Source organism: Pan troglodytes, chromosome 7 (assembly GCF_028858775.2).
Source record: "Pan troglodytes isolate AG18354 chromosome 7, NHGRI_mPanTro3-v2.0_pri, whole genome shotgun sequence".
NCBI classification, from domain to species: domain Eukaryota; kingdom Metazoa; phylum Chordata; class Mammalia; order Primates; family Hominidae; genus Pan; species Pan troglodytes.
This window is the reverse complement of record NC_072405.2, coordinates 20702040-20722040: the sequence shown is the minus strand read 5'-3', so window position 1 is coordinate 20722040 and position 20001 is coordinate 20702040. Positions and strand designations below refer to the sequence as shown.

The 20001-nt window shown below is 45.4% G+C and overlaps 2 pseudogenes; both read right to left on the bottom strand.

Moving 5' to 3' along the window:
- Nucleotides 1-2064: 2064 nt before the first annotated feature.
- LOC134810646 (olfactory receptor 7E24-like) lies at nt 2065-4637 on the bottom strand (annotated as a pseudogene).
- Nucleotides 4638-4780: 143 nt separating this feature from the next.
- On the bottom strand, nt 4781-19706 carry LOC129135666 (olfactory receptor 7E24-like; annotated as a pseudogene).
- Between the last annotated feature and the right edge of the window lie 295 nt (nt 19707-20001).

Below are 20001 nucleotides of genomic sequence, written 5' to 3'. Positions count from 1 at the left end.
GCTAATGTCACAGGGCGTGTGGACCCTGTCATAAAATTCATAATATGCTAGCTGGTGTTCACTACTCATTTCACAATGCATGTACACTCTTTGATATTATTCGTATTATCCTGAAGAGATGTTACTACTGATGTGCCTATGCAGGTACATTCTCTGATATTATTCGTTATATCCTCGGGGGATGTTCCTTCTAATGTCACACGCGTGTACTCCCTGTGTTCTATTTCGTAATATCCTAGGGCAATTTTACTTTCAATGACACAGGGTTGTAGACATTGTGATATTATTCGTGATATTCTAGAAAGATGTTACTCCTAATGTCACAGGGGTGTACACCCTGTGATAGTATGAATAATTTCCCAGGGGTCTATACGCCTATTGTCACAGAAGATGACACCTTCTGACATTATTCATAATATTCTAGCGAGATGATACTCCTAATGTCACTGGGGGTGTACACCCCGTGATATTATTCTTACTATTCTAGGGGGATGTTACTCTTAATGTCACAGGTGTGTTCCTTCTGTGATAGTTTTGAAAATATGCTAACAGGATATTACTACTAATGTCACAATACGTGTACACCTTGTGATATTATTAGCAATATTCAGGGGGGATGTTATTCCTAACGTTACAGGGGTGTACACTGTGTGATATTGTTCCCAAGATTGTAGGGGGGTGTTACTCCTAAAGTCACAGGTGTGTATACCCTGTGATAGTATTCACAATATACTAACGGGATATTACTACAAATGTCAACATGTGTGTATACCTTGTGATATTATTTGTAATATCCTGGGAGGATGTTACTCCTAACGTCACGGGGTGTACACCCTGAGTTACGATTAGCAATATTCTAGGGGGATTTTACTTTTAAAATCACAGAGGGTGTCAACCGTGGGATCTTATTGGTAATATCCTAGGAAAATGTTACTCGTAATGTCACATGGGGTGTACACCTTGGGATATTATTTCGAATATCCTAAAGGGATGCTATCTTAATGTCATAGGGTGTGTACACCCCTTGAAATTATTCGTAATATCCTAAGGAGATAGTACTTTAAAAATCACAGTGGGTGTGAACACATGGTGTACAGCCTGTGATATTACTCACAATATCTGAGGGAGGGATAACTTTTAATATCACAGTGGGTGTACACACTGTGATATTATTCATCATATCATGGAAGTATATTATTCCTATTGTCACAGGGCTTTAACATCCTGTGAAATTATTTGTAGTAATCCAGGGTGATGATTACCCTAAAGTCGCAGGGTGTGTACACCCTGTGATATTATTCGTAATATTCTAGGGGGATGTTACTCCTCATGTCACAAATCTGTGCACGCTGTGATATTATTCCCAATCTACTAGCTTGTTATAGTTACTAATGTCACAGTGCATGTACACCTTGTGATATTATTCCTAATATCCTAAGGGGATGTGACTCCTATTGTCACAGGGGGTGTGCTTTCTGTGCTATGATTCCTAGTATCCCAGGCGGATGTTACTCCTACCATACAAATTGTGTACACGTTGTTATATTATTCCTAATATCCTAGAGTGATGTTACTCCTCATGTCACGGGGGTGTCCACCCTGCGATGGTATTCTTCACATTCTAGAAAGATGTTTACTCCTAATATCACAGAGGGTATACAATCTGTGAAGTTATTTATAATCGTTTCAGGGGATGTTACTCCTAATGTCACACGTGGTGTACAATCCGTGATATTATTTGTAAAGTTTTTTCAGATATGTTACTCCTAATATCACAGGGGCTGTACACCCTGTCATACTATTCGTAATATCCTAAAGAAATGTTACCACCAGTGTCACAGGTGGTGTATACCGTGGGGTATTATTCCCAATATTGTAGGGTGATGTTACTCCTAATGTCACAGAAGGTCTTCACACTCTGATAATATTCGTAATACCCTAAAGGGATGTTACTACTGATGTCACAATGCAGGTACACAATCTGATATTATTTCTTATATCCTCGGGCGATGTTACTTCTAATGTCACAGGGGGTGTACATGTTTCAAAATTATTCATAATATTTTAGAAAGATGCTACTCCTAATGTCACAGAGGGTGACATGGGGGTGACCACCGTGTACATCACTGAGGCCACTGCACCCTGTCTCGGGGAAGATGACACATCTGAACTGAGGTAGCTTCCAACGCCTGTTCCATAAAATCAGCAAACAACTGACAGGTAAGACCCACAGGTGGAGAAGACCTTATACTTCCCACCTGATGATGAAACCCTCAGAATGGAGGAAACAATTTTAGAGTAAGAGAAAAGGGTCCCCGAGATGGGAGGAAAACCAAATATGGCAGCAGGGAAATGCATGATTATGTTATTGGTGAAGGTGTCACAACATGCAAGATGGGGGAGTTGAGAAGGGTCGCAGAAGAAATTAGGAATTTCCACATCCTTGAAGCAGGTCATTCATAAGGCAATCAAGTTGTGCAGCTGGGCTTCTAAAGGACCGAGAAAAAAAAAAAAAAGACAACAAAAGTAGGAAGCCACAGAAACACGGGTTCATGGTGGCTGAATGATATAGAGGGTGACAGATGGCTACACACCAGTCATAGGCCATCACACTCAGGAGCATGTCTCTCTTCCATGCCTCCAAAAATGGCAAAGAGAGACATGTGAGTCAGACGGCCTGCATAGGAGATGACTCTGCTGTGAGATTGGATGTCCACAATCATCTTGGGGACCACGGTGGAGGTGAAACCGATGTCAGGCAAGGACAGATTGGAGAGGAAGAAGTACATGGGGGTGTGGAGGTGGGACTCAGGGCTGACAGCCAGGAGGATGAGCGGGTTCCCCAGCACCGTGACCAGGCACATGGACAGGAACAGCCCAGCGACGACCAGCTGCAGTTCTGGATCCTCTGAGGTTCTAGGAGGAGGAATAGAGAGAATCTGTTAGATTCTGTGGGTCTGTAGAGTTTGGACAGCTTTTGCCTAGAAAAGAGGGTTGAAAAATCGGAAACAACTAAACCAACACCCAGCATCGTGTCTGCATTTTGGATAGAAGCAATTCACAAGTAATGTTTTCAGATTTCAGAACAATCCACACTCAGCAATATTTTGCAGTTCTGACAAACTCAATTGTCTTCTAATGCTTTCATCATTGATTTCTGTGTTATTCACTTCTTGCTATACACACCTGCCTTAGAGATACTAGATTTAAGAATGCTCCAAGAACCAGATCGTCATATAGAACAACAAATTCGTAATTGCTAGAAAATACAGCCTATCTTTTCCGAAGAAAAATATGTAATAAAACCATTCTCTTCACTTTAAGAAAATGGTTATCCTAATTAAAGGAAATTAAGAACTCAAATATTTTATTTGATTCGAATAGATTGATACAAATTCCCTTGATTTAGAACATTTGTAAACACTGTATAACAGCTGAGACCATGCCATCCGGAAATGAAATGAAAGTTGATAGTTCATAAGCAGAAAATAGTTCCACATGCCAGTTAGGTCCTAGTGATTTCATCATTGTGTTTTCGGACTTTTCTCCTTCGAGAGAGTAATTGCCTAATCACATCGGTGGGTCTTGTTTTAAAATTCATGGAAGCTCGAACTCCTGTCCTTAGCTTCGGTGGACTTAGAGTTTTCATCAGAAAGTTTGGCCGGACGCGGTGGCTCACGCCTCTAATCCCAGCACTTTGGGAGGCGGAGGAGGGCAGATCACGGGGTCAGGAGATCAAAACCATCCTGGCCAACATGGTGAAACCCCGCCTCTACTAAAAATACAAAAACTTTGCCCGGTATGGCGGCGCGCGCCTATAGTCCCAGCTACTCGGGAGGCTGAGGCAGGAGAATGGCTTGAACCTGGGAGGCAGAGGCTACAGTGAGCCGAAATCACACCACTGCACGCCAGCCTGGGCAACAAGAGCAAAACTCTGTCTCAAAAAACAAAAAACCAAAAACACACGCTCTGTGACACTGACGTCACACTGATGACAGCCAATTTTTGTGAACCAAGGAAGTGTCAATGCAATAATTCACATAGGTGTTTCCTTTTGCTGTCTCCTATGTGCCAAGCAAGATATAGGCTCTAGGGAATCAGAAACAAAAGAGAATCACTTGTTCCTCTCACAGTACTCAGTCTTTACTGAGAGAAGGAAAAAACAAAATGTCCTGTCTGGAATGCAGGGAAACCAGAACTTCAGGTCAGGGGATATTTCTGTTGAACCGTGTGGAGTTTAAGCTTAAAATATTAACGAATGTATCTAAAATTCACTTTACCTTTATTTACGCGTCCATCACATAGAGATCACGCAGCGGGCACCCACGATCGGTTTAATCATCGCTCACTTCCATTGGATCAACTAGAAATCAACTCAGATGAGAGTGCTGAATCTCAGAGGATGGACGTCTCACCCTTTGCCATACAGATAAGTAGAAAGGGTGGTATTGAAAATTAATGGCCAGACTCTAAGTCCCGGGCAATATACTTGATGGTCTCCCAACACTCAAAATGTTTGGGTTCTCTTTTGTTTTTGTTTTTGTTTTTTATTTTGAGACGGAGTCGTTCTGTTGCCCAGGCTGGAGTGCAGTGGAGTGAGCTCGGCTCACTGCAACCTCCGCATCCCAGGTTCAAGCTATTCTCTTGCCTCAGCCTGCCGAGTAGCTGAGAAGACAGAGGCCCGCCACTATGCCCGGCTAATATTTTTCTCTTTTTAGGAGAGAAGGGGTTTCACCATGTTGGCCAGGCTGGTCTTGAATACCTGACCTTGTGATTCGCCTGCCTCAGCCTCCCAAAGTGCTGGGATTACAGGCGTGAGCCACCGCGCCCAGCTTCCAAAAGTTTTCAACAGAGCTCAGAGGTCTTAACCACAGGCACATCGGAGGAGCATTTTTGAAACACTTTCCAGCTTCCTCAATAAGAATGGAAGCCAAACCCCGAAATGATGAGTCCTTTGAGGAAGTCGAGAGCTGTACGGAAAGCCAGGAACAGGGGCAAGGGAGAGATGCGTCCTGAATGATCCTGTGCCAATTCTTTCTGGAATCCTCGATGTGATCTTAGCTGCCCTTTCCATTCTTGACACAGTGATTGTGGCACCCACTGGTCTAGCTGTGGTCTACAAGGAACCCCCAAAGGGAAGGGCACAGTGAGCAGGGGCATCGGCCTGAGTGATGAGGATTTGAGAGGGCAGGTTGATTGCAGGGAGAGGACTGGCCAAATGCCATGTGTCTGGACTTAGACTGCCTGGTTCAAATTGGGCTTCACCCTTTTTGACTTAATGATCTGGTACAAGTTCTATGAAAATGTGGTGCTCCTTTTCTAGTCTGTAAAATCATCATGAAATGTGCACTAATAACTGGGAGACTACGCAGATGAAATGAAACAAGCTGCATAGAACACAGAGCTCAGAGCCTGGCCTTTAGGAAGCCCTCAGGAAGGGTTCATGATGCCATGGTGTCTGTCATCATCCGCTTTATCCTCATCATCACCTTCATCGTCTTTTTGTTATTCTGAGGGAACAGTTTAGAGGGACTCATTCCCTGCTATCATGGGTGAGATGTCTATGAAAAGGACAACCAGTGGGGGAGGGAAGCAAAATTTTGAAGAAGATTCCTGAGAGAGACCCCCCACCACAACCAAGAACAGGAAGTCCGCAGTCTGCTGAGCTGACAGTTTGCACATTGGTCTCCTCCCGTCTGCCGACCGCATTGTCCTGTTTGTCCTGAGGATGAGGAAACAAACAAGGCTCCCGACCGTCCCTCAGCACTCACTGAACTGCCCTTCCCCTCTGCTAGGCCATGACCACTGAGAACAGGTCCACTGTTCTCCCTGCATGGTGCACATTGGAGGCTCAGACTCCGTCCACAAGGCTGGCCAGAAGACAGGATGAGACATGAGCCTCCCGATACAGATGACGGTTGTGGAGCCCACAGGACTGCAACCTCACACTGCAGGGCTGGAGGCACAGACTGAGTATTTACTATTCTGTGGCCTGGGGGGCTCAAGGCACAGAGCCCCTCATTAGCCAGAGTCACCCAAGTTCCCCAAGCTCTAAGGATTTCCTCATGATCATGCAAGAAGAAGAAGAGAAAAGCGAGTGTCCATAGGAGCTTTGAGGCTCTTCCTCTAATCAGGAGAGAGCTTGTGTGTATTATTCGTTTCTTTCTTTTCTTTTACAAGATCCAAGTGCTTTAATTTTCATCTTTTATTATGGGAAAATATACCACGTATAAATGTTAAAAATTATAAATATAGATTATTTCATATAGAATGGCCAGTATAAACATTTACAATTTCCACTGTTTTTCAGTTTATAGTTTAATCACATTAGATACATTTGCATTGTTTAGCAACCAACACCGCCATCATCTCCAGAACAGTTTTATCGTTGAAAATGGAAATTGCACCCATTAAACAAACTCTCCATTCCTCTCTCTCTCGCCCACCCCTGGAGGCCACCATTCTAGTTTGCAACTCTATAAGTTTAACTACTCTAGACACGTGATATAAGTGGAATCATACCGTGTTTAATTTTTTTGGTTTGTTTGTTTTGGAGACAGAGTCTTTCTCTGTTGCCCAGGCTGGAGTGCAGTGGCATGGTCTGGGCTGACTGCAACCTCCACATCGTGGGTTCAAGTGATTCTTGTGTCTCAGTCTCCCGAGTAGCTGGGATTACAGGCGTGCGCCACCACGCCCAGCTAATTTTTGTATTTTTAATAGAGACAAGCTTTCACCATATTGGGCAGGCTGGTCTCGAACTCCTGACCTTAAGTGATCCGCCTGCCTCAGCCTCCCAAAGTGCTGGGGTTACAGGTGCGAGCCACTGAGCCTGAGCGTGTTCATCCTTTTGGGATTTCTTTATTTCACTGATGAGAATGTCTTCAAGGTTCATCCGTGTTGCATCCTGTGTCAGAAGTGCCTGTCTGGGTGTTTGGGTGTTTTTTTTTTTTTTTTTTTGGTTTGGTTTTGTTGTGTGTTTACATGGAGTCTCACTCTGTCGCACAGGCTGGAATGCAGTGGCACAATCTGGGCTCATTGCAACCTCCACCTCCCGGGTTCCAGCGATTCTTGTGCCTCAGCCTCCCGAGTAGCTGTGACTATAGGCACAGGCCACCACGCTCGTCTCATTTTTTGCATTTTCAGTAGAGACAGGGTTTCACCAAGATGGCCAGGCTGGTCTTGAATTCCTGACCTCAGGTGATCCGCCCATCTCGGTCTTCCAAGATGCTGGGATTCCAGGCGTGAGCCACCGCACCGGCCAGAAGTGCCTGCCTTTTGAAGGCTGAATAGTCTTCCATTGTATGAAGGAACTCCAGTGTGCTTTTTCATTCATCAGTCCACGAACCCTTGGGTTGCCTCCACATTTTGGCTCTTGTGAATAATGCTGCTATGAATTTGGGTGTACAAATCTCTCTTCCACTCCTGGCTTCTAATTCTTTTTGGCAGGTACCCACAAGTGCAACAGTGGGAACATCTGATAATCCTGTTTCTACTTTTTCCGGTACATACCATACTATTTTCCCTGTTCCTTCATGGTTTTACATTCCCTCCAATCAGATTCGAGCATTCCTACTTTCCTCTAGTCTCACCAATGCTTGTTTGTTTATCATATCCATCCTAATGTGTCGTATCACATTCTTGGTTTGATTTGCGCTTCCCTGTGATGAGTGATTTTGAACATCATTTTAGATGCTTATTGGCCATTGCTATATCTTCTTAATGACGCGTCTACTCGAGTCTTCTGACCATTGTTAATGGGATGCTTTGGGTTTCTTGTTGTTCAGTTCTAGCTGTTCTTTGTATATGATGCATATCAGCCTTTTTTCAGAGATATGATTTGCAAATATTTTTCCTAACCCATGGGTTATTTTTTCACTCAGTTCACAGTGTTTGCTGATGCACAGAAGTGTCTGTCATTTAGATGTAATCCAAGGAATCTAATTTTCTTTTGTTGCCAATGCTTTTGGTGTCATATCCCAGAAAACATTGCCCAATCTGATGTCATGAAAGTGTGGCCAATATTTTCTTTTAGGCATATTATACTTTCCGCACTTGAGGTTAGGTCTTTGACCCAGTTTGTGTTAATTTTTGCACCTGGTGTGACATAGGGTCCACCTTCATTCTTCTGCATGTGGAAATCAAGTTTCTCCAACACCATTTCTTGAAAAGGCTGCTTTTCCACCAATGAGCTTTCCTAGCATTCATGTTAAAAATCATTTGAACATATAGGGGAGAAGTTATTTCTGGGCTCCAGAACAAACCAACAACAGACAACAGATAAGGATACAGCATGGGCCGGGCACGGTTGCTCATACCTGTAATCCAAGCACTTTGGGAGGCCGAGGCGGGCGGATCACCTGAGGTCAGGAGTTCAAGACAAGCTTGACAGACAGGAAGAAACCCCCATCTCTACTACAAATACAACATTAGCTGAGCATGCTGGGGCATGCCTGTAATCCCAGCTGCTCGGGAGATGGAGGCAGGAGAATCGCTTGAACCCAGGAGGCAGAGGTTGCAGTGAGCCAAGATGGCACCATGACACTCCAGCCTGGGCAACAAAAGTGAAACTCTGTCTCAAAACAAAAAGCCAAAAACAGAAAATCCAGCACGATTTCAAGAGCAGAAAGAGAGTAGCTGAAAAACCAGCATAATGAGAAAATGAGGAAGCTTCTTACCAAAGCATCTGGAAATATGCAAGCAATTCCTGTGAACTAAAATTTTCATACTGTACTATCAAACACTAGAACTCACTTATTCCATCTTTCTGTATTTTGGGACCCAATTATCCACTTGTCTTCATTCCCCATCCCACCCCTTTTCTTCCTAGCATCTGCTAACCCCCTTTATACTCTCCACCTTCCTGAGATTCCTTTTGTGTGTAGGTGTGTGATGGAGTCTCTTTCTGTTGCCCAGGTTGGAGTATACAGGTACAATCCGGGCTCACTGCAAGCTCTGCCTCCCCAGTTCAAGCGCTTCTTGGGCCCCAGCCCTCCGAGCAGCTGAGACTACAGGCACGCGTCACCACGCCTGGCTAATTGTTTGTGTTTTCAGTAGAGACGGGGGTTTCACCATGTTGGCCAGGCGGGTCTCGAACTCCTGGCCTCAAGTGATCCGTACGACTCGGCCTCCCACAGTGCTGGGATTACAGGCCTGAGCCACCACACTTGGCCAAGATTTTCTTTTTTGTTCCTACATAGGAGTGAGGACATGAAATAGTTGTCATTCTGTGCCTGGCTTATTTCACTTCATATACAGACCTGCAATCTCATCCATTTTGTCTGCAGTGGAGAGAATTTTATTTATTCCTTTTTAGGCTGAATAATACTTCATTGTGTGTGTATACCACAGTTTCTCAATTGAAACAAATTTCTAAAAAACAAATATTTTTAACATGTCTCGGAATGTGAAACTTCAGGGATACTGTGCCCATTTTATTCTTTTCTATTTCCCATCTTATGTATATGCAAGTGTATAACAAAGCAGCAATCAATGTGTGTATAAATCTGTAATTTCAACAAATGTAAAATGAAAATGCTAAGTGGTGGCTGGGCGCGTTGGCTCCCGCCTGTAATCCCAGCACTTTGGGAGGCGGAAGCTGACGGATCACCTGAGATCGGGAGTTCAAGACCAGCCTAACCAATATGGAGAACCACTGTCTGTACTAAAAATACCAAAAAAAAAAAAAAAAAAAAAAAAAAAAAAAAAAATTAGCCAGGCATGGTAGCGCATGCCTGTAATCCCAGCTACTTGGAAGGCTGAGACAGGAGAATCGCTTGAATACAGGAGGCAGAGACTGCAGTGAGCCGAGATCGTGCCATTGCACTCCAGCCTGGGCAACAAGAGTGAAACTCTGCCTCAAAAAGAAAAAAAAAAAAAAAAGAAAGAAAAAGAAAAAAATAGAAAATGCTAAATGGTAAGAAACAACAGCATAATAAACATTGGTACGGTGTTGATGGACAATGCATTTGAAGATAATATTTGAAGAAATCATATTACAATTAATTTCTGTTCTTACTCATTGGAGCTTGATGCCTCTAAAAACTTCGTCATTGCAACCACCTCTGGTGCTTAAAAAAAAAAAAAAAAAAAAAATCCACACACTCACACAGGTGCAGAGAAATCAGAATCTCAGGTAATGAGACCCAGGCCTCATCATCTGTAAGCTCCCCAGGTGATTTGACTCAAAGCCAAGATTGAGGAACGGCGACATGGATCTCTACACAGAACCTGCCTAAATAGATTCTCTAGAAGCAGTTTATAAAGAAATTCCACATGAACTGTGGAAGAGGATATGAATTTGATGTACAGTATGTCCTCACTTAACATCTTTGAAAGTCTCTTGGAAACTTCACCTTGAGGCAAAATTAGGAATAGTGAAACCACTTATTCCTCTCCAACATTATAACTACACAACTTTGAAGAACCAGTGGTGTTGGAGGACCTGCTATACATTGTTTCCATAAAGTCAATTTTCAAGGAATTCCAAAATGAAGTGAGGACTTCACGTATATAAAAAGATGGTTGTGATTCCACCTGGATGACAGTGTTATTGCTCAGAAACCAAAGGAGGCCGCCTAGGTATAGACGATTCAGTCATGAGGTTTAAGCTAAACAAAGGATCCCAGAATCCTCACCCATTCCAGTTAAAGACATAAAGAAGAAAACAATATTCACATAGGAAATGCGGAAAGGAATAAAAGCCATCAAGCCACAAAAATAACGTGACTAAGGGGCAGGATTTGCAGATGTAGAGATTTAATGTGGTTGCCCTTTCTCACCCACACAAGAAAAAGGATGGAACAGATCATGAGATTCCACTGTTCTGCTGAGCAGCCTCCGCAGGGCACTTTGTATGTCCCTGTTTCTCAGGCTGTACATGAAAAGGTTCAGCATGGGGGTGACCACAGCGTACATCACTGACGCCACCACACCATTCCTGGGGGGTGGTGACACAGCTGAAATCAGGTACATGCCAATGGCTGTTCCCTAAAACCAGCTAACAACAGCTAGGTGAGAGCCACAGTTGAAGAAGTCTTTATACTTCTCATCTGATGATGAAATCCTTAGAATGGAGGGGACAATTTTATAGTAAGACAAAAGGATCCCGGAAATGGGAAGAAAACCAAACATAGTACTATCGAAATATATGAATACGCTATTGATGACGCTGTTAGAACAGGCAAGTTTGAGAAGTTGAGAGGGGTCACAGACAAAATGAGAGATTTCCACAGTCTTGATGATGGTGAATTGTAACACAATCCAACTGTGCAGCTGGGAATCCAACAGGCTGAGGAAAAAGGACACCAAAACGAAGAAGACACAGAGGTGAGGATTCACGATGACTGGGTAGTGCAGAGGGCGACAGATGTCTACAAAGCAGTCATAGGCCATCACAGTCAGGAGCATGCCTTCTATACATGTAAAACGGACCAAGAAAGATATCTGTGTCAGGCAGCCCGCATGAGAGATGACTCTGCTATGCGACTGCATGTCCACAATCATCTTGGGAACCGTGGCCGAGGTGAAACCCATGTCAGCCCAGCACAGGTTGGAGAGGAAGAAGTACACGGGAGTGTGGAGGGGGGAGTCAGAGCTGACAGCCAGGATGCTGAGCAGGTTCCTCAGCACCGTGACCAGATACATGGACAGGGACAGGGACAGCAAAGCGAGGACTGGCTGCAGTTCTGGATCCTTTGAGAGTCCCAAGAGGAGGAATTCTCAGACACCTGTGAGATTCCATGGCTCTGTGTATCTTGGACACCTTGAGAAGGAAAGAGGATTGGAAAAATAAAAGTTAAAAATCAGCCCTTAATGCTGGATGCGAGCAATTCACAAGGAACATCTTCACACTTGCGGACCATACACCGCCAGCAATGTTTCTCAGTTGTGACAATTCCAAAAATCTCAGAATTATTACGTGATTTACTTTTTTGCTATACGAGGCTTTCTGTATATACTACTTTAGAGAATATCCACTGAAGAACATTAGAAGACTAAAACTTCATATATAACAAATCCGTGATCTCAGTAAAATACGGCCTCCTCTTTTCAGAAAAAATACAATGCAATGAAAATGTCCTTCTCTCTTTAAGAAAAATATCTCAGTCTAATTGAAAGAAATTAAGAAGCCATGAAATACACTCTATTTTATTCTGACACGGTGCTACAACTTCCCTTGATGTAGAATATGTAAAAGGACGACACAAGAGCTAGGACCCCATTATCTGAAAATGAAATCGAACCTTATAGTTCTCAATCGGAAGACCTTTTCACATGCCTGTTACTTTTCATATTTATTATCATCCTTTGGCTTTCTGACATCATTTCTTCATAAAAGTACATGCACATTGAAAGATGGGAGCTGTGTTTCCAAATGAACAGAATCTACAACTCCTGGCCCAGCACCATGGCTCACACCTGTAATCCCAGCACTTTGGGCGGCCGAGGCTGATGGATCACCTGACATCAGGAGTTCCAGACCAGCCTGGCCAACGTGGTGAAACCCCGTCTCCAGTGAAAATAAAAAAAATATTAGCCTGGCGTGGTGGCGGGTAACCCTAGCTACTGGGGAGGCTGAAGCAGAAGAATCCCTTAGAACCTGGAAGGCAGAGATTGGACACCTTGTGATAGGATTTTTGATATCCTAGGGAGATATTGCTCCTGACAGTAGAGTGGGCGTACACCCTGTGATATTATCTGTAATATCCTAGAAAGATATTGCTCCTAATATCACGGTGGCTCTACACCCTGTGATCTTAATTGTAATATCCTACAGAGATCTTACTCCTAATAATACAGTGGGTGCACACCCTGTGATATTATTCATAATATATTACAGAGATGCGACTCCTGATATCACAGTGAGTGTTCACCATGTTGGTACACCCGGTGATCTTATTTGTAACAACTTAGAAAAATATTACAGCTAATATCAAAGTGGGTGTACACCCTGCCATGTTATTTGTTATCTACTAGGTAGATATTACTCCTAATATCACCTAGGGAGATACGATTCCTAATATTACAGTGCGTGTACACCCTGTGATAGTATTTGTAATATCCTAGGGAAATATCCTTGTATACTCTGTGATATTGTTTGGGACATTTGAGGGAGCTATTTCTCTTAAAGTCAGAGTGGGTGTACACCCTGCATTATTCTTCCTAATATCACAGTGGGTGTACACAGTGAGTGATATTTTTTTCTAATATCCAGCGGGGGAGAGGATGATATTGCTTCCAATATCACAGAAGGTGTACACCCCCCCTGTGATATTGCTCCTAATATCCAGGGAAGGAGAGGATGACATTATTCGCAATATCACTGGGGGTGTACCACCTCCCGCCGGGATATTGTTCTTAATATCCAGAGGTGGAGAGAATGATGTTACTCCCAATATCACAGGGGGTGTACACCACCCCTGTTTGTAAACACCCCCTGTGATATGGTTCCAAATGGCCTGTGAAAGAGTAAACATGACTCCCATTATCGCGGCGGGTGTTCAGCCCTGATGATATTGTTTTCTAACATCCAGGGAAGGAGAGTGTGGTATTACTCCCAATATCGCAGGGGTTGTACACCCTTTTGTGTTTTTGTGCCCAATATCCAGGAAAATAGAGGATGATATTACTCCCAATATCGAAGTAATTGTACAGCACCCCTGTGATATTCTTCCTAATATCCAGAAAGGAAAAGAATGATATTACTCCCAACAGCGTAGGAAACGTATAACCGCGCTGTGGTATCTTTCCCCGTATCCAGGTGGGGAGAGGATCATACTACTTCCAATGTCGCAGGGTGTGTACAGCCCCTCTGTGATCTCGTTGCTAACATCCAGGTTTGGGGAGGACGACATTACTCCCAATATCGCAGGGGGAGTACACACCCCCATGACCTTGTTAGTCATTTCCTGGGTGGAGAGGATAATCTTACTCCACATATCGCAGAGGGTGTACACACCCCTGTGAAAATCTTCCTATATTCAGAGGGAGAGAGGATGATATTACTCCCAGTACCGCAGGGGGTTTCCACAGCCCTGTGATACTCTTCCTAATATCCACAGGGAGAGAGGATGATATGACTCCCAATATCACAGGGGGTGTACACAACCCTGTGATATTGTTCCTAACATCCAGAGCGAAAGAGGATGATATGACTCTCAATATCGCAGAGGGTGTACACCCCTCCTGTAATATTGTTCTGAATACCCTGGGAGGGAGAGGACAAAGTTACGTTGAATATCACAGGGAATGTACACCCTCCCCCTCTGATACCCTTCCTAGTGTCCAGGGGAAGAGAGGAAAATTTTACTCCCAATATCACAGAGGCAGTACAGCCCACCTGTGATGTTGTTCCCAATATGCAAGGGGGCAGAGGATGATACTACTCTGAATATCGCAGGGCTGTTCACATCCCCAGTGACATTTTTCCTATTATCTAGGGCAGAGACAATTCTATGACAGCAAAGGTCGTAGGGTCTGTACATCCCTTCCTGATATTGTTCCTAATATCCAGGGGGGAAGAGGACGATATCCAGTATGAAAGGGGGTGTACACCCCCCACCCCTACGATATTGTTCTTAATAATCGTGAGGGGAGACGATGATATTACTCCAAATATCGCAGGGGTTGTTCATAACCCCCTGTGATATTGTTTCTGATATCCAACGGGGAGAAAATCATATTACTTCCAATATTGGTGGTGTATTGGTGTATACACCAAAATCAGGTGGTGTATACCCCACCTGAAATATGGCACCGAATATCCAAAGAGGGAGAGGATGGTATTCATACCAATATCGAAGTGTGTGTACACGCCCCTTGTGCTACGGTTTTTAATATCCAGTGGGCGGGAGGATGATATTAGTCCCAACATCCCAGAGGGTGTACACTAGCCCTGTGATATTGTCCCTAACTTCCAGAGGGGAGAGGATGATATCACTCCCAATATCTCAGAAGTTGTACATTCCCCATGATATTGTTCGTCATATCCAGGGAGGCGCAGGATGACATTCCACTGAATTTCGCGACAGGCGTACACGCACAGTGTAATATTGTTCCTAATATCCAAGAAGGGAGAGGATGATATTACTGCCAATAAAGCAGTGGGTGTACATTACCCCTGTGTTAGTGTCTCTAATATCCGGGGCCGGGGGAGCTGGGGAGAGGATGACATTCCCTCAAATTTAGCAGGTGGTTTGACGCCCCTTCTGGTGTTGTTTCAAATATCCAGAGGGGAAGACAATAGCCATATTTTTGATCGTCCGATTCATCCGCTCCACCTTTCCAGAACTCTGAGGCCGGGAGGCGGCATTCAGGTTCCGTGTGATCCCCAATAACTTTGCCGTCTTCTGTACCAAGGCAGCCAAAAACGCAGGCCCGTTGTCTGAGCCGATCCGTAACGGCAGTCGAAATCTAGGAATCACATCTCGAAGAAGCACAGGGGTTACCTCACGAGCTTTCTCAGTTCGTGTTGGATAGGCCTCCACCCACCCAGAGTAGGTACGCCCAAGAACTAGTACATACTTGTTACCTCCACACTTTGGCGTCTCTGTGAAGTCCACCTGGAGACCTTCAAAGGGGGCTGCTCCATAAGCTCGTATGCCTGGCGGAACGGTTGGACCTTGCCTCACATCATGCTGTCGGCAGGTAACACACCGCTGCCTCACCGTTTTGGCAAGGGCTGACAAAGGCGAGATGTAGAAATACCGGCCTAACAACTTTTCCAGTGACTCCTGACCTCGATGGGTGGTTTCTTGCACAGCCAGTATAACTGCAGCTCCTAGCAGCTGTGGCACAGCTACTCTCCCATCTGGTAACCGAATTCATCCTTCCTCCATCACTTGTCCTTCCCTCTACCTGGAGAAAGTCCTTTTCTTCTTTAGAAGAAGCAGGTCCAAGATCAGGTGATTGAGGGAGCACTGATGCCTGGAAGGGGGCAGATGCTGCTTTTCAAGCCTCTGAGTCAACATGCGAATTCCCCAAACCCAGCAAGGTGGAAGCTCGCTGGTGTCCTCTGCAATGGGTAACTGCCACCTTGTGGGGTTTCCATACTGCTTCTAATCATTGCAAGATTTCTTGTGGATATTTTCTGTCTTTTTCCCCCAGAGTTCAATAGGCCTTTTTCTTTCTATCATGCTCCATGAACTTGAAGGGTCAAAAAGACATACGAGAATCAGTGGAAATGTTGAAAGTCTGACCCTCACTGAGTTCTAAGGCCTGAATGAAAGCAATGAGCTCAGCTTTCTGGGCTGAAGTGGCCTGGGGCAACGTTCTGGCTTCAAAAACAGTGTCCAGAGTTATCACTGCATACCCTGCACCTCTCTTTCCTTGGGGGTTGAAGAAGCTGCTCCCATCCACGTATAGTTCCCAGTCTCCTGATGCCCAAGCCTGGTCCTGGAGGTCAAGTCTGCTAGAGTCAATTGAGTCCAACACTTCTACACAATCAGGCTTGACAGGGCTCTCTGATACCGGCAGCAAGGTGGCGGGGTGTAGGGTGTTACAAACTTCAATGGTTATATGGGGATTTTCGCAGAGCAAAGTTTGGTACTTGGTGAGTCTGGCATTCGTTAGCCAATGATGTCCTTTAGTACTCATTAAAGTTACCACAGCATGGGGGGCCTTTATGTTCAGGCTTTGCCCAAGAGTCAGCTTATTTGCTTCTTGTACTAGCAGGGCAGTTGCTGCCAAGGCCCTTAAACACTGGGGCCATCCTTTAGAAACCCTGTCTGATTGTTTAGAGAGGTAGGCCACCAGCCTCGGCCAGGGCCCCACACTTTGAGTTCAAAGTCCAGTTGCCATCTTTTGTCTCTCTGACACATATAATGGAAAAGGCTTTGTCAGATCGGGTAGCCCCAGGCCTGGGGCTGACATAAGTTTTTCCTTTAGGTCATGAAAGTCTTGCCGTTGTAGTGATCCCCATTCAAAAGCTTCCCGGTCCCCGCCCCCTTTGTGACCTCACACAAAGGCTTGGCTAATACTGCAAAGTTTGGGATCCACAGTCTACAAAACCCCACAGCTCCTAAGAATTCTCTCACCTGCCTTCTGCTCTTAGGCTCTGCTAGATTGCAAATGACCTGCTTTCTTGCTAATCCCAGGCTGTGTTCCCCCTGTCAGATAGTAAATCCCCAGAATGTACCTGCTGTCAGCAGATCTGAGCTTTCTTCTTGGACACCTTATACCAACAGTCCTCCAGGTGCCAGTGTAGGGCATCCATTCCCTTGGCACACCCGACTGCCGTGGGGTGTCCCAGCAAAAGTTCATGAACCTACTGGAGCAACACGCAGCCCAGGTCTCTGGTGGGAAAATTCTGGAGGTCTCGAGCCAACGTCTCCCCAAAGATGGTGGGGGAGTTCTTGAACCCTTGGGGAAGCCGGGTCCAAGTGTACTGAGTAGTGACACCTGACTCTGGATCTTCCCACTGAAAGGCAGACAGCTTCTGGCTCTCAGGGGCTAATCCAATATGAAAGAAAGTGTCTTTCCAGTCCAAACAGGTGAACCAGCTGTCCTTAGCTAGAAGTAACCCCAACAATGTGGACGGGTTAGGTACTGTTGGATGTAAAGTCAGTGTTGCTTGATGAAGCAAGCACAAATCCTGTACCAGCCTGTAGTCCTTGGTCCCTGGCTTGGGAACAGGCAGGATGAGAGTGTTCCATGGAGACTGACAAGGAACTCTAATTCCAAAAGTTCTTAGGTGCTTGAGATGGACCTGGATACCTTGAAGGGCTTCTCTGGGGACCCGGTCCTGTTTTTGCATAACCGGCTGGGCCCCAGGATTCACTTGTGGGCTGGGTTGACTGCCAACCCTGGAGGGTTGTGTCCCACCCGTACTCTTGGCCACCTCTTAGCCAGAGCTGGTCTTCACTCTTGGCAGGGCTCAGTTAAGAAAATTCTCCATTCCTCCTCTCAGGGGACCGTAAGGGTCATAATGGCTCCCGTTCCAGGTAACTTTAGCAGCAAAGAGCCATGCTCTGTAAAATAGATAGTGGCTCTCAGCTTGCTAAGCAAGTCCCTTCCCAACAAGCGCAAGGGACAGTCAGGATTGGACAAAAACTGCTGAATCACTTTATGTCCTCCTACAGCACAAGTCCGAGGCAAGCAGAAAGCTTGCTTTGCTGAAACCCCCGTGGCTCCGATGATGTCAATAGCCTTTTTGGATAAGGGGGCGACCAGGGTAGTTACTACCGAATGTTCAGCACCGGTATCTACAAGAAAATCAATGTCTCTACCCCCGACTGTCATTCTGACCAGAGGCTTTTTGGGGACACTTGAGCCCGGTCTCTCTCAGTCCAGAAACACTTCTGCCAGGTTGACCAGGGCCCCTTCCTCCTTGTCCAGGGCCTCCTGCTCTCAGTCACCTGGTTTTCTTTTTAGCTGAGGGCATTTGTTCTTCCACTGTCCTATTTCTTTACAATCAGCACACTGGTTACGTTGTAAACTCTGACAGCCAAGCTGAGTTTCTTTCCCGGGGCCCCCCTTCCCTTGCCCTTTGTGGTGACCCCTCTGATTACTGCAGCTAACAAACAGGTTGGCATTTATCCGGGCCTGACGTTCATTCTCTTTGCCGTTTTCCTTACGGCTTACTGCTTCCCTGTTTACAAACACCTGGTTAGCTATTTCTAATCATTGCGATGTATTCATCCCTGCAAGCCCAGCCTGTTTCTGCAGTTTTCTTCTAATGTCTTCTGCGCTTTGACTGACTAAAGCCATGTTAATCATGCGCTGATTTTCAGGGCTATTGGGATCAAAGGGAGTATACATACCATAGGCCTCACACAGTCTCTCCTAGAATTGTGCTGGACTTTCTTCTTTTCCCTGAATGACCTCAGAGAGCTTGTTAACGTTTGTGGCCTTCTGAGCTCCCCTCTGTAATCCTTCCAAGAGAGCTTCTCTGTCTTGGCTTAGCCTTTGCATATCCTCTCTTTCATGTGGGTCCCCATGGGGGTCGGTTCCTGGTAACTGGGTCCTTCCATACTCTTGGGGGTTTTGATAATCAGCTGGTGCGTGTTCCTCTAGCCACTTAGTTGCTGCTTGGAGCACTCTCCACCTTTCATCTCTGTTAAAGAGGAACATGAGCAACTGGTGGCAATCAGCCCAGGTGGGGTTGTGGGTCCGGATATTAGTTTGGAGTAAATCAATTAGAGCTCGTGGCTTTTCAGTATAGGGCGGAGTATTATTTTTCCAGTTGAGAAGGTGGGCAGAGGTGAAGGGCTGGTACCCAAAAACACGCCTCCCCACCAGATGACCATCCTCATCTATCCCTGTATACCACTGCTCTCTCAGGGGCATTTGGATCCCCATTTTGGGTCTTAAATGAGCTGCCAAGGGAGGGGTTTCTCCCGAGTCCTCGCCTCCTCTCTTGTCTACTCTGGGTGGCCTGGGGATACGCTTGTCTTACAGAGGCGCAAGCACTGATGGCTCAAGAGTGGGGAGCCTCTTTTCCCGGTAAGAGGAGGGCACCAATGGGATCTCTGGTGCCATCTCCTGCAATGGATCTTCTGATGCTGGGTGGAGCAGAACTTCAGGAGCTGATTTCTCTGGGTGGGTGGAGCGGGATCCTTCCTTAGCCATCTGTCCCTTTGGTACTAGTATTGCTGCTGCCTGCCCTCTTAGCCACTGTGGGGGGTCTAGCACCAGCTGTCACCAAGTGTCTATGTATGCAAACTGGTCTAGGTATCCTTTACCAGTTACCTTGTGCCACACCTTAGAAACAAGGGACATGTCCAGGCTTCCTTCGTATGGCCAACCCACTTCTAATTGTGAGCAATCTATTTCCCACAAGGTTCTAGGTCCCCCTGGTAGTCTAGTGGTTAGGCTTTGCCACTCTCAGTGCCGCTGCCTGGGTTGGATTCCCAGTCACGTGAACCAAGAAATGGAGCAGGAGGAGCTGCAGAATAAGCCCCTCAGACAGTGGATTGAAGAAGGAAGAGATTTTAAGCCCCTCAGACAGTGGATTGAAGAAGGAAGAGATTTTTTTATTCAGCCGGGAGTGTCGGCAGACTCTTG